Genomic DNA, 14,254 nt, shown 5'->3' on the forward strand with positions numbered 1-14,254 from the left:
AAACATATAGTGTGCTGCTATATTTCTGTGCAACATCAGTGCTGTTACATATAAAGATAAGCCTACAGCTCATCAACACATTTAGCCGAAGTCCGTTTTTTTTTTTTTGCCGTTGTTTTTCCTCCCCTGTAGTTGACTGGATATCTGATCATGAACTCTGACGGACACTTGAATTAACCATTGCTCCATCTGTTTTTCCCGTTTTGTATTGTAATATTTTATACTAACGCTGTTTGCTATCCAGGTCGACCAGAGGAGGATGGGTTCCCCTTTTGAGTCTTGGTTCCTCTCAAGGGTTCTTCCTCTTGCTCTTAGGGAGTTTTCCCTTGCCACTGTTGCCATTGGAGACGCTCATGGGGGCTCGGACCCAGATTTTTCTGTAAAGCTGCTTTGTGACAACACCTACTGTAAAAAGCGCTATATGAATAAACTTACACTTGAATTGACTTCAGTATCAAACCTAGTTGGACTGCACATCCCTAACTGAGCTGAGACGGATTTGCCTTTTGAAGGTTTGGAGAGATGGTTAAAACTCTTACTCTGATGTCTTCTGAAGCTGTAAGCGCATTATGTATCTGCAGATCTTATGGGTTGTTTAAATACAACACTTCAAACCTCAAGTTCTGCACTCACCACAAAGCAGAGGTCAAAAATTCAGAGCTCCAACTTCCCACTTCTGAAACAAGTCAAACACAGTATTAGACCAGAGGCTCCCAATCCCAATCTGGTGGCCCCATCCTCTGCACACTTCTGCGTTTTTTCAAACTCCACACATCTAACCCAGCCAATCAGGATCTTACTAATGATCTCATGAGTTAAGTCTGGTGTGCTGGATGAGAAAAAGCACAAAAATGAGAAGAATAGTTTTGTTTAAGCTAAATATTGTAAAAAAAAAAATGATATACTTATTTTCTTCTTACTTTTCACTGCAAAATCCACACAACACTACCACGACTGCTGTCCACCATGTTTGTTTTGATCTAAGGCCAGGTTTGTTCGCAATAAATTCTGACAACCCAACTGGTTCGTGACCATAATCCGAAAGTGTGTGGTGTTGTTGTGGGCGAATCTTGTAGTGCGGGGGACTAAAGCACGACCAAGGACAAAAATCTGTGAAGCCTGTCATTATGTGTCATTATGTGTCTCTCACATTTTGCATTTTGTTCTGAGGTCCACTAAAGACGCTTGTGTGGTTTTGTGTACAAAAACAGTCATAATTTATCTTTACATGCCAATTTTCCAACCGCTCTTTATCCTATAGAATTAAACAGGCTGCTCTCGCTGGCTGTCCTGTATTGTGTCTCCGTCAAAAAGCAGTCTGGACTGAAACGTACAGAACAAACTGTTAAGGTCAAACTGAAATTCTGGTTGAACCTATGGATTCTTTGGACAATTATACACCGATCAGGCATAACATTATGACCACCTTATTGCAGCGCTGAGAATGATCCACCACCCAAATAGTACCTGCTGCTGGAGGGTCCATGGGGGTCCTGACCACTGAAGAACAGGCTAAAAGGGGGCTAACAAAGTACGCAGAGAAACAGATGGACTACAGCCTGTAATTGTAGAACTACAAAGTGCACCTATATAGTAAGTGGAGCTCATAAAATGGACAATGAGCGTAGAAACACACAGTGTTTAAGGTCAACCTGAAATCAAAATCCATCTTTTTTACATTTACCTTGTCTCTCATGGAATTCCCAGTTGGGGGGTGTTTTGTTTTTAGTTTTTTAGTTGGAGGCCTGAAATTCAGCGTTATGAGCTGCTGTTGCACGCAGCTTTAGTTTCCATATATGGGCTGTATGGGCTGATGAGGGAATAGTTCATTTTGAAACTTGTATAATTCTTCAAATTTGTGTTTTAAAATTGCAAGTAAAAGTCAGTTTTCCCCAACACTGCCTCTTGTCATTGTCAGCGCTGTGTGAGGGAACGTTGTTGCTGAATGTTTGAAGGGGATTTTTCGTTAATCCTCTTTTAGCTCTAGCTGATCAGAGGTAAAGTTCAGTGTGGAAGGTGTGGTGAAGGACAGAGGCCAAAAGTCCTGCAGCAATGTCAGGCAAACACTCGCCTACACACACACATTCCTCACATTCTCCTGGCCAGGTAAACAAAGGAGACATGGACACACGCACACACTTTTTCACAAACTCACAAACACACAAGCAGGGCTGGATTGAACGCTGTACCAAGTAACACGCTGCTGTAATGTTATTAGTTTTTCCTGTAATGTAGCAGTGTAACACATTACAGTATAGATTCTGTAATCACATTACAGTTACTCAGCTTCGGTACTTATGTTACGCATATTTCCCTACGAGAAAATATGAATTTTGCGGGAATTATTTAGATCGTAAGTTTATTGTGCCTGTGCTTGTATGGAATTTGCATGCGTGTCCTACCTGCATCAGCTGACTGCGTGACTTTGATTGTCAGTGTGAGCAGTGCAGTGAGGGATGCGCCATAAACTCAATGAGCAATCTGTCAAAGCATCTAATCACGTTGATATGATACTGACAGATAAATATCTCTGTGCTGAAGAAGAGAGAATCTCACCTAAACAGGCCTCGATTTTCATTCCGAATCAGCTCTGTAAACTTTACATTTTATTCATGAAGATTTTATTTCGAGCTGTTTTCGAATTGTTTCTGACTAGTTTCTATGTGTTCAAATAACATTAGTCAAATTCATGATTTTAATCAAGCATAACTGGATGTGTGTTGGTCAGAGCAAAGGTGGGGACAGTCACATGCCTTTTAAATGATGTTTACTTTGATTGGCTATTTCCTTCTAAGTAAAGTACTGAAAGGGCTTTTGAGGTTTTCCCTTGTACAGTCCAGTTGGTATAGATTTGTATGTGTTTTAGAAAGTACAGCAGAAGTAAAGTCATGAGTAGCGCATTTAATTTTTCAAGGAAGTATAAAATAAAGTAATCCCATTACAGTTTGAGAGAAGTATTTTGTAATTGATTACTTTTTTAGTAACTAACACTCACACAATCTTAATCTTGATCATATATTGTCATATATTATAAGCTGTGCTGAAGGTAGGATTTTGTGGTATGCCAAAAATGTATATTGTGTTTTGTATCTATATATATATATTTATATATCACTGCTGTCGGAACAAAACCTCCTATCTCCATTTTTGTCCGTTTTTCAGTTCTTGACATAATTCGAAGAAGCCTGTTGTCCTTTACATTGTGTGTAAATTTCATGATAAATGGACCAAAAGAAATGATCCAAAATTACTTGGAAAAAAGTCTGGTTCCATTGACTTACATTAAAAGTAAAGTATGTTTTTTTCTTCTACTGTAAAGTTACCATTTTGGAGATAAAAACAAAAAAAATAATACACTCATTCACACTGGTCCAAGGCTCTAAAGCCTGATGCGACTGACAGAATCAGGCAGCTCCTCTGCTGGTACGAGAGAAAACAGAAGCACAGCAAAAGGTTTGTTGTCCAAATTAGACTAAGACTCCAAAAATGGATCCTTCCTTTATGTCTGCTGCCTCGAAAACAAAGCGGACAACTTCAGATGCATTGGACTCGACAGCAGTAGGTGACTGAGGGTCTGCTGTGCTTTCGTTTTTGTTTGAAACTTGCCTGAAACATCCCTGACTCAGACAATCAGCTAAACGGGATAGCATTAGTGTGGCATGCGCTGTTTGTCCATCTGATTACTTGTGTTACACCAGTGTAACAGTTATGATAAAATTCATACCTGTAGAATTTCAACAGCCCACTACTAGCTGAAGGTCCTGGCAGCATCAGCCAGGCTGACAAACTGCACAGCGATACTCAGCCTTATAGACACCCTTGACATCATATACAGACACAGGCTTCACACACATGGTCACGCACGTGTTTAACCTTGATGGCAGTGGCACAAGCTGTTTGGCTCCCTGCAATCATCATTAACCTTGATGAGAAGCTGCACACACCACAATGAATCTTTCAAGCACACACTGCACACACACTTCCAGCGCTCCGCCTGGTCACCCTCCAGCTCCCTCTCACAACTCTCTCGCACCTCAGCGCAACGCCACAAAGCGTCCAGAACAATTCTTTGCCCGACGGGTTATATAACTCCATCATTTAATAGTCCTCAGAGCTGCGAACGGCTCCTTTAACAACACATCCCTTTCAGATGTTTATTCATCCGTCGCCATGGAGATAGGGACGTAGCTGTATATCATTTTGGGTGACACAAAACATGGGGTGTTATTGATATTTTAATTTGGTGTGAATTTAACCGCAGGAAACGCGCCGTCATTACCGCGACAAGACAGAGCCTATATATTAAACTACAGAGTCTAAATATTCCCACACAGCCTGGAAACAGCCTCAGTGACTGTGTTAGATTATATAAAGTCAGTGTGAGCCTGTGTGAACATAAACTCACTGCCCTTGCACTTCAGCAGCAAGAACGAAACGTAGGATCGTACTCCTTAATTCACATCTTGGGCATCCTTTATTTTCTTTGTTGAGTGGTCAGAATGCTGAAGTGCCAATCACACTCTGGCATGCATTAGTGCAAATAACAGTGTGCAAAAGTTTGGGTGCACCTGGTTAAATGATATGTTTTGTTGATTGTCTAGGTGAAAATAAGTGCACATCATCCACGGAGAGCATACTTCTGCACATTTCAATGTTCTGTTTATTTACCGCATTTAATATATTTGGAAAAAAATAAAACATAAAACTCCAGCAGCACTGCTGTGTCTGATCCACTTGTACCTGCGCAACACACACCAACACACCACCACCACATTAGTGTCACTGCAGTGCTAAGAATGATCCACCACCCAAATAGTACCTGCTCTGTGGTGGTCCTGACCACTTAAGAACAGGGTGAAAGGGGGCTAACAAAGTATGCAGAGAAACAGATGGACTACAGTCTGTAACTGTAGAACTACAAAGTGCTCCTATTTTGTAAATGGGCCTGATAAAATGGACAATGAGTGCAGACGCAACACACACACACACACACACACACACACACACACACACACACACACACACACACACTACAAAAGGTCAAACGTTTGGAACATTTTAGTAATTATTGATTGAAATGTAATAAACTAGACACCAGAAGGTATTTCAAGAAGTTTTATTCAATATTCTCATCCCATTTTTGGGATCATGGCTTTGTAGATGACCATACACAAAGGCTCATGATATGCATGTCCTCCTGAAAAGGTACTATTTCTGTTGTTTGTGTTGTTGTCTGTTAGTTTAAGTTGTGTATACATGTGTTTATTGTTTTGTGGGTTTTGTATGTGGGGGAAGGGTCACTGAGTATTTCAGTGTATCGGTTTCAGTGGTCTATATTTGCCTTTTTCTGCTAGTGTGCTCAATAAAGAGCACTTCTTGCAGCAGATCATGGCTACCTCCCGATTTTCTTCTTCTGTTAACGCTACAATATTAAGTTTTGTAAATATTGTTGACGAAAACGATGAGTTGATATATTCACTCAGAAAATCAACAAAATATGTAATTTGACCAGTAGTGTTCAAACATTTGCATACAACTCTATACACAAACACACACTCACACTTGTCATATTTGAAAAGATTTGAAATGCTCTTCTACCACCAATCAGACTGCTTCTTCCTTTCTTTCTCCTTCTTCATATAAAGCTCATGAGTCACTCTCTCCTTTTTACAGCGGTCTGTCAGCATTCAGGGCAGCTGACCTAACATGCACTCTACTGCCCTCCCAAACCACACTTTTCTTGGAGCGAACTATCGAGCCACTTAGCGGAGATGTTATTAATGAGTATCCTGAGTCAATACCAGCCCAGAAAATTATGGATCGATCGGCTGAAGATTCTTAAAAGGAAGGGACTCAGTGGAACTAATGAACACTCGTTGAGCTATGACACCTATGGATTTATTATAGAGCAGACATAAATGCCATCTATACTTAGACTGAGATGCAATCAGGAACATATATAGCTTATAGTCTCTTGTGTGAAGTGGACATACAAGGTGCGAGTCTCACTGCAAGCAGCGAACGCTGATTAGAGAGTTAATTCTGTCAAAAATTAGCCATGCAACTTCTCTCTCAGTATTGATTCTGATATCTAGACGGCGATACCGAGCACTGATCCGATACAAAGGCTCTGTTAACGCACCCGTGTTTTGTACACAAACACAAATATAGAGTTGATGCTAATGTTGGGCTGAGAGTTCACATTCAGCCCTTTTATGGGATGAACGCAACTGAATTACTACAGTTCCTGTCCCATAAAATCAATGTCATTAAATATCAAATATCAGTGGAAAGGAAAGTCAGTGATTGGCTGTTAATTCACAGTCGTGTGCGAAAGTTTGGGCACCCCTGTCAAATCATGTTTCGTAGATTCTCTAAGAGAAAACTGCGAAGGTCCAGAGAGGTCATGAGGCAGTTATAATTTTCTATAACTTATAGTAGTTATAGTTATAATTCTTATCTTGAAATAACAAGTTAACCATCTTGTGATCTCAAAATAACAAAGTTGTTATCTTTAGACAACGAGTTAAGTATTTTGTGAGCTCAAGATAACAAAGTTGTTATCTTGAGATCACAAGATACTTAACTTGTTATCTCAACATAACAATCTAGAAAATTCTAGCAACAGCTCATGGCTTCTCTGGACTAACACAGGAAACAGATGGTGTGTTAAATCAAAACAACAAATTTAAATTAATGCTTATTCTGCACTGTGCTCCTTTGATTACTGTAACAATCTGTTGCAATATATAACTTTTAATTCAACATTTTTTGTATTTAATAGGAGAAATGACTGCTCAGGAATTGGTATGGGAGTCAATGTATTAGTATTGATAATCTTCAGAAAAACACAGAGAGTCGTACTGATAGGGAAATAATCACACACATGAGAAAAAGATCCATTCTTTATTGAATTAAAGAGCCTTTAGCAGAGCATAGCTATGGACATGGCCATTATACAATGCTTTTTAATTCAATGAAGACTACCACGGACATTCACTCATTCTCAAGTACTAGTCCTGGTACTGAAAACATTAGAGCCTCTCAGCCTGCACAGAAGCACTGGAGCTTCTCTTCACACAGAGCCCCGGCAGCTCAGGAAGCGTTTGTGAACAACATGTCGAGTGTGTAAGGCTGAGAAACCTCGTCACAGACCCGGCCAGACCAAACCATCTGAGTGGTGAGATGCTCCAGCCGGCCCAGCGGTCAGCTGGGCCGCACAGCCTCCGCCGGTGCCTCTAATAAACTGTTCTGGTGTTCCAGGAGCTCTGCCAAGCCTGCATGTGTTTGAGCCACAGCTATGCCACCGGACAACACCCCTCACCATCCGTACACCAACCTGACCACTCTCTCTCTCTCTCAACTTTCTCTCCATCTCTGTCTCTCTCTCTCTCTGTACATTTTTTTGTCTTTCATTTTCCTCTCTCTCTCTGCTCATACTCTTTTTCTCAATTTCTTTCTTCCTCTTTCTTTCCACATCCCTCTATCTTCCTTTCTTCCTCTTTCTCTGCACTCTCACTCTCTCTCTCTCTCTCTGTACATTTTTTGTCTGTCTTTCATTTTCCTCTCTCTCTGCTCATACTCTACCTTTTTCTCAATTTCTCTTTCTTCCTCTTTCTTTCCACGTCCCTCTATCTTCCTTTCTTTCTCTTTCTCTGCACTCTGTTTGTCTCACTCTCTTTCTCTCTCTCCACTCTATTTTTCACTCTCCATTCCCTCTCCTCTCACGCTCTCTCCCCTCCCCTTTTCTCTCTCTCCATTTGTCACACTCTCTCCTCTCTCTCTCTCTCTCCCTCTCCACTCTGTCTCTTTCTGTCTCTCTCTGTTTCTCTTCTCTCTCGCTCTCTGTTTTCACTTCTCTTCCTCTCCGCACTCTCTCTCTCCTCCCTTTTTTATGACTCTCTCTGTCTCGCTCTCTCTTTTCTATCACCATTTTCTCTCTTTGTCTGTCTATCTTTCTCTACTTTCCTCTCCCTTCTCTCTTTCTGTCTCTCTATTTTCCTCATTCTTTCATTCTCTGTGCATGCTCTCTCTCTCTCTCTATCTCTCTCTCTCTCTCTCTCATTCTCCACTCTATGTCTCTCTCTCTCTGAAGCTGTGTATCTGCTGTATCTCTTAATAACTGCTGTTTTTAGAACCTGTCTTCATTAACAGGTCTCTCTCTCTGCTGAGTGGTCTCCTCTCTCAGGGTAATGACACTGCGCCACTTCTCAACACACCCAGACACAACAAACACAGCCGCATGCAAAAGTTTGGGTGCCCCAGGTCATATAACATGAATTTTTTTTTATTAGAATTAATTTTTTTGTTTAACTACTGTTTATCTGCTGAATTTCACATACTGGAAAAATAAAACATAAAATGTGGCCTGTGCAAAAGTTCTGGCACATTTCGTATAAATAAATAAATAAATAAATACATAAGTAAATTTCACGTTTTATTTTTTCAGCATTTAAAAAAATATTAATTTTGCCCTGAAGTGTGCAAAAATGGCTGTAGAGGACGTCTTATATGTTCTACAACATTTTACTTGGAAAATTAACAAATTTACCTTGCAGTAAAATATTACATAGAAAGCTGTTTAGATTTGCAAACACATTGTACAAAATGGAAGCAACAACTCACCAGCACTCAATCCTTTCAGCTGACTGAATCACCTTTGTGCCAAAAGAGTTCCAATATGTGCTTTTACCAATAAATGAATCAGTCAGATCATTATTTAGGCAAAACCTGCCCTTCACATCAGAGAAGACACTTAGATGAACAAAAAACTGCTGCAAAATACGTATCCAAAAAAAAGGATTTTTCTTTAATTAACCAAAAAGTATGTATGATAATCAAATATTCAAAAGAGGGCAAAGTGTCGCAGAACATTTCACAGTCATTGTGCATGCAAAACACAGACATCAGACTCTCAGTCACAACACCAGCCAGAAAAGGGTCGCTTTAAAACCTGCGGGCTCAGATCCCAGAACGCTCTCACACTAATGAGATAAAGAAGCTCGGTTTACTGCTGATACACAGAAAGCTGGTCCCAGATCACACATTTTACCAGCAGGAGTTCAGCTTTTCTCACCAAAGTGAAGGGATTTGTACCTGAGACAGGTTCCACAGCCCCCCCTTGTGTGCAGACTTAGAACTTGCACCTCTGCGCAAGAGGGAGAGTCATTCCAAGTAAACATCTCAGAACTCCTTTTGTCTGTGAATGGACAAATCGTACAAGTGACTAAACAGTTTCATTGTGAGCCAAGCTCAGTTCCCATGATGTTATCCAAACCCTTCTACACGGATGTGTGTTGACATAACTGAGTTTAGCAATCGTCCCTCAGGGCAGAGAGGAGGTACTTAGGACAGAGGTCTGGATAAAGGTGGTCATCTTTGGGACTAAGCCATCTACACTCATGCTAATGCAATTAGGGCTGTCACAATTACTCAATTAACCTAAAAATTGTATTGTTTTAAAGGAAATACCACATTTTTTGTCCAAGAATTTGCGCATTTAAATTGATGAGATGGAAGCATAGTCATTTAGAGTGGATGGATATGAGACGCTTCACTCTAGAGAAACTTACTGACTCAGAATTGTTTAAAGTGGTGGTGATAGGAACCAGACGTCTGAAAAGGCTATAGTGGTATTGTAGATATTGCGACCCCTGGTTCATATCACCACCATTGCAAAGAAATCTAAGCCAGCAGGTTCCTCTACAATGAACCACGTCACATCAAACCACACTGAACGACTCTGTTTACATCTCAACCACTGATTTATGCAGAAATTAAAAAAAAAAAATCAATAGAATTCCCCTTTATCTTCTCCTACTGGTCTCTTTTACTGTAAAAAACAGCTTAACAGACACTCATTTATATGTATTTTTTGACACATCAATTTTTTAATTAAGCCTTTTGAAAGTCTTGTTTATTGTTTCTGAATATATCATATATCTTTAAAGGCTCTACATACTTTGTTACTCTTTCATTAAGTCCACTTCCAATGTTTGGCCTTTCATTAAACTCTGATCACTCAATTAATCTTCAAACTACTCTTCAGTTTACTTGATTACTCATATGATCATTAGAATCTACAGGAAGGGACCCGCCCGAGCTTCCTCCTGCTCCGCAGACGTACTGATGCACCTGAAGGGTTACTGCGACACTTTCCTGCCTAACACGTGACCCCTGTTTACCGCTGTGTGTTTCTTGGAGTTCTCAACCTGAACATTGTGTTCCAGAGTGCCTTTTACAGCGGCCACCTATCCTGCCAAAGAATGTGCTTCTTGGCATCACCTCCTTGGACCATGCCTGAGCAGGGCTCCAGGTTCCTCTCCTCCATCCCTCCATCCCTCCATCCATCTCTCCTCTCTTCTCTTATCTTGATACACCACCTCTGATTTTCTGTTGATTTTCTTGGCTTCCTTTCTTCATCCTCTCTCTACATTACTTTCTCTTTCTCCTGTCTGTCTCTCACTCTCTCACCTCTCTCTCTGCATGATCTCTCTCTCCCCTCATTTTCTGTTCTATAATATACATAATATCTTACCCCCTTGCACTTCTTTTCTCTCCTTCATGCTCTCTCTCTCTCTCTCTTTTATAAACTGTGCATTAGCTTATTCCACTTAACTTTGTTTCTCTCCTTCATGTTCCCTCTATGACTTTTTCTCTTTCTTCCTCTCTTTTATAAACTATCCATTATCTTATTGCCCTGCACTTATTTTCTTCTCTATATTGACTCTCTCCATCATTTCATCTTCCTCTCCACTTCTCTTTCCTCCCTCTCTTTCGTTCTCTCTCTCTCTCGTTTGCTCTCTCTTTTTATGAACTATCCATTAGCTTATTCAGCTGAACTTTCTTTCTCTCCTTCATGTTCCCTCTATCTTTATCTCTTATTTCTCTATGCTCTCTCTGCATTATCTCTGTCTTTTATAAACTTTATCTTATTCCACCACCCTTTTTTCTGCTCTTCATTCTCTCTCTATATGACTTTCTCTCTCTTTCTTCCTCTCTCTCTTTTATAAACTATCCATTATCTCATTCCCCTGCACTTATTTTCTTCTCTTCATTGACTCTCTCTATCATTTCATCTTTCTCTCCACTTCTCTTTCCTCCCTCTCTTTCGTTCTCTCTCTCTCTCTTTTATAAACTTATAAAACTGTCTTTTATAAACTTTTTCTTATTCCACCACCCTTTTTTCTGCTCTTCATTCTCTCTATATTACTTTCTCTATTGTTTCTCTTTTCTCTCTTTCTTTCATTCTCTCTCTCTTTTCTAAACTATCCATTATCTTATTCTCCTGCACTTCTTTTCTCCTCTTCCTGCTCCCTCTACATCACTCTCTCTCTATATATATATTGTTTGCATGCTCTCTCTATCTTCTTTTCTCTTCATTCTCTCTCTACTTCTGTTTCTTTCTCCCCCTCTAGCTTTCTTTTGCTCTCCCCTTCTCACTCACTCCCCCACTGGCCACTCTTTATTAGCTTACGTCCTCTTTAAGAATCCACTGGCCTTAACTTTGCTGAAACTCACTGTAGCTCAAGTGCGTTATGCAAATGAGCAAATAAACAGCTCATTTTTAATCCCCTCATTTCTGTTATGAGAATTATATGAAAGAGAGAAAGAGAGAAAGAGAGAGAGAGAGAAATCTGTTCTCAGAATGAGAGCTGCTATAAAGTCCCGTTTGTGGCTGCGAGCTGTGAAGAGTTTTTCTCAGTGTGAAACGTGTCAGTGAAGCGAGTTACAGAACTGAAAAGAGTTTTGTTTTCGCATGAGTTTTGAAGGGGCCTCGGTCCCCGGAAACCCCGGCCAACACATCTCTCCTTCCTGAGAAAAAGGTAAAATCCCCGCAGGAGGTCTGGCGCAGTGCCAGGAGAACGTCACCCAACCACAAGGACTCTTTATCTGATGGACGCATCGCGCAGCCAATCAGGCGCGAGTCATTTCTGAACTAGTTCGCTGCGGCTGATCCCGCCCTTCCTGTGCTGTTCTGACTGTGCACGCTTTCTGTACTACACACGCGCGGGGGTAGCTATCTACACCACATCATTCTACAAACAGTCGGGGCAGAAAAAGGCGCCAATCTAACCAGCAGTTCTGGACACTTTGACACGATCCATCACATGGTCATAAAGGTCATGATGACCGAGCACACTGAAAAGAACATCAAGCACCCGTATGTAACATTCCAGCACATCACCATTCAGTTCCACATCACTCAAAGAACAAAACACTAAATCAGACTCACTTGTAGCTGCTCAAAAGCTGAGGCAACATTTAGAGCACTTATTATATTAATACAGCACTAGAAACAACACTATCAGCTCATCTCCACAGTAAACACAGCATTTACAAGCTGAACTACAGACGGAATAAAACTCCACCGGGAGACGAATGAAAGCCCGACCTGTGTGTTTACGTGTATGAGTGAGTGAAAGAGGCAACAGAATGTGTGTGAGAAAGAGAGAGAAAGAAATAGTGAGGAGAGAGAGAGAGAGAGATAGAACAGTAAGAGAGAGTGAGATAATAGAGAGAGAAAGAGGAGAGAGAGACAAGAGTGAGAAAGAGAGTGGGATAATGCAGAGAGAGTGGAGGAAGAGTGTAAGGGAGAGGGATAGAGAGATAAGGAGTGAGATAATGAAGAGAGAGATAATGAGAAAGATGGAGAGAGAGGAGAAACAATGTAAGAGTGAGAAATAGAGAGAGAAAGAGGAGAGGGAGACAAGAGAGAAAGAGAGCAGGATGTGTGTGAGAAAGAGAGCTGAGAGGGAGAGAGACGGAGAAAAAGAGAGATAATGCAGAGAGAGAACGCGAGTGAGTGGAGAGAAAATGAGGGCGCAAGAGGGAGAAAGAGTGGAAAGAGTGAGAGAGTACGATGATGCAGAGGGAGTGTGAAAGAGCTTAGAGAGCGAGAGAAAGATAGAGAAAGCGAGATAATGCAGAGAGATAAAGGATAAAGAGAGGGAGAAAAAGAGGAGAAAGAGCAGTAATCAGAGTGAGTTCAGAGAGAAACACTCAGAGCGTGCAAGAACGAGATAGAAAAGAGTGCAAGAGAACAAGAACAAGAAGTAAAAAAGACAAAAACTGGAAGAGAGAGAATTACAGAAGAAAAACAAAGCACACAGAGAGTGTACTGTGTACTCACCTCAGGTCTGAGCCCATCACTCTCCTTCAGCTCGCGTTAATCTCTATTTCTGACAGAACGGAGCAGAGAAACACGGCGCAGCGCGAGCGAACGCGCAAACACTCACTGCTGAGTCGCTTCCCTTCTTCGAGTGAATCTCTCTCGCTCCCTCTCCCTCTCTCTCTCACTCTCTCTCTGAATTCAAATTCAGAAGCGGCAACTCTGTATTTCTCTCACTAATGAAACTAGAGCATGACTCATGTTCACACGCACACACACACACACACACACACACACACACACACACACACACACACACACACACACATATTCTCTTCCACTGCAGGTAACACTGTTCCTCCAAACTCCTGTATCTTTGTTATGCCCCTTTTTATCACCTGTGGCCTGATGATTCATTCTGCTTGCACAACCAGGCAGAGAACACACACTCACCAGCAGTCGACACTAAGCAGGACAACAGGCCATCAAACTCCCACACACACACATTCACACACAAACACGCACTCGGAGAGGCGGAGAAAGAGGGAGAATCAACACAGAAAGGAAAAAAAATAAGGACAAACAGGATTTCCACAGGCAGTTACGTCCCTCTGAGCTTGCTAAGCAAATCTGCGTCCTCATTACAGCTGTCAATCAGGAGTGACATCGCCTCTAGCAACTGCTCACCCATACATAGACATATACACTCGCCAGGCACTTTATGAGGAATGCTACAGTAATACTGGGTAAGGCCTCAAAACAGCGTCAATTCATCATGGCAAGGATTCCACAAGATGTTAGAAACATTCCTTTGAGATTCTGCTCCATGCTGACATGACTGCATCATGCAATATCTGCAGGTTTTTTAGATATACATTTTGCAAATCTCCTATTCTTCCACATCCCAAAGATGCTGGTGACTGGGAAGGCCACCGAAGAACACTGAACTCACTGTAATGTTCATGAAACCAGTTTTAAAATGACTTTTGCTTTGTGACATGGAGCATAATCATTCTGTAAGTAGCCATTAGAAGATAGTAAATTGTGGCCATGCAGGGATGCACATGGTGAGCAACAATGCTCAGGCAGGCTGTGGCATTCAAGCCACGATTGATATGTTTTAATGGGCCCAAAGTGTACAAG

At 41.2% G+C, this 14,254-nt stretch overlaps 1 protein-coding gene across 1 annotated transcript in view; it reads right to left on the reverse strand.

Moving 5' to 3' along the window:
• Positions 1-14,007, reverse strand: part of LOC118803258 — a 54,901-nt gene extending 40,894 nt beyond the window's left edge. Inside the window, exon 1 of the mRNA XM_036563828.1 lies at positions 13,133-14,007. The gene's annotated coding sequence lies outside the window, so the exon portion shown is untranslated. The remainder of the gene's footprint in view (positions 1-13,132) is intronic.
• Between the last annotated feature and the right edge of the window lie 247 nt (positions 14,008-14,254).

The sequence above is a fragment of the Colossoma macropomum genome, unplaced genomic scaffold, assembly GCF_904425465.1.
Source record: "Colossoma macropomum unplaced genomic scaffold, Colossoma_macropomum, whole genome shotgun sequence".
NCBI classification, from domain to species: domain Eukaryota; kingdom Metazoa; phylum Chordata; class Actinopteri; order Characiformes; family Serrasalmidae; genus Colossoma; species Colossoma macropomum.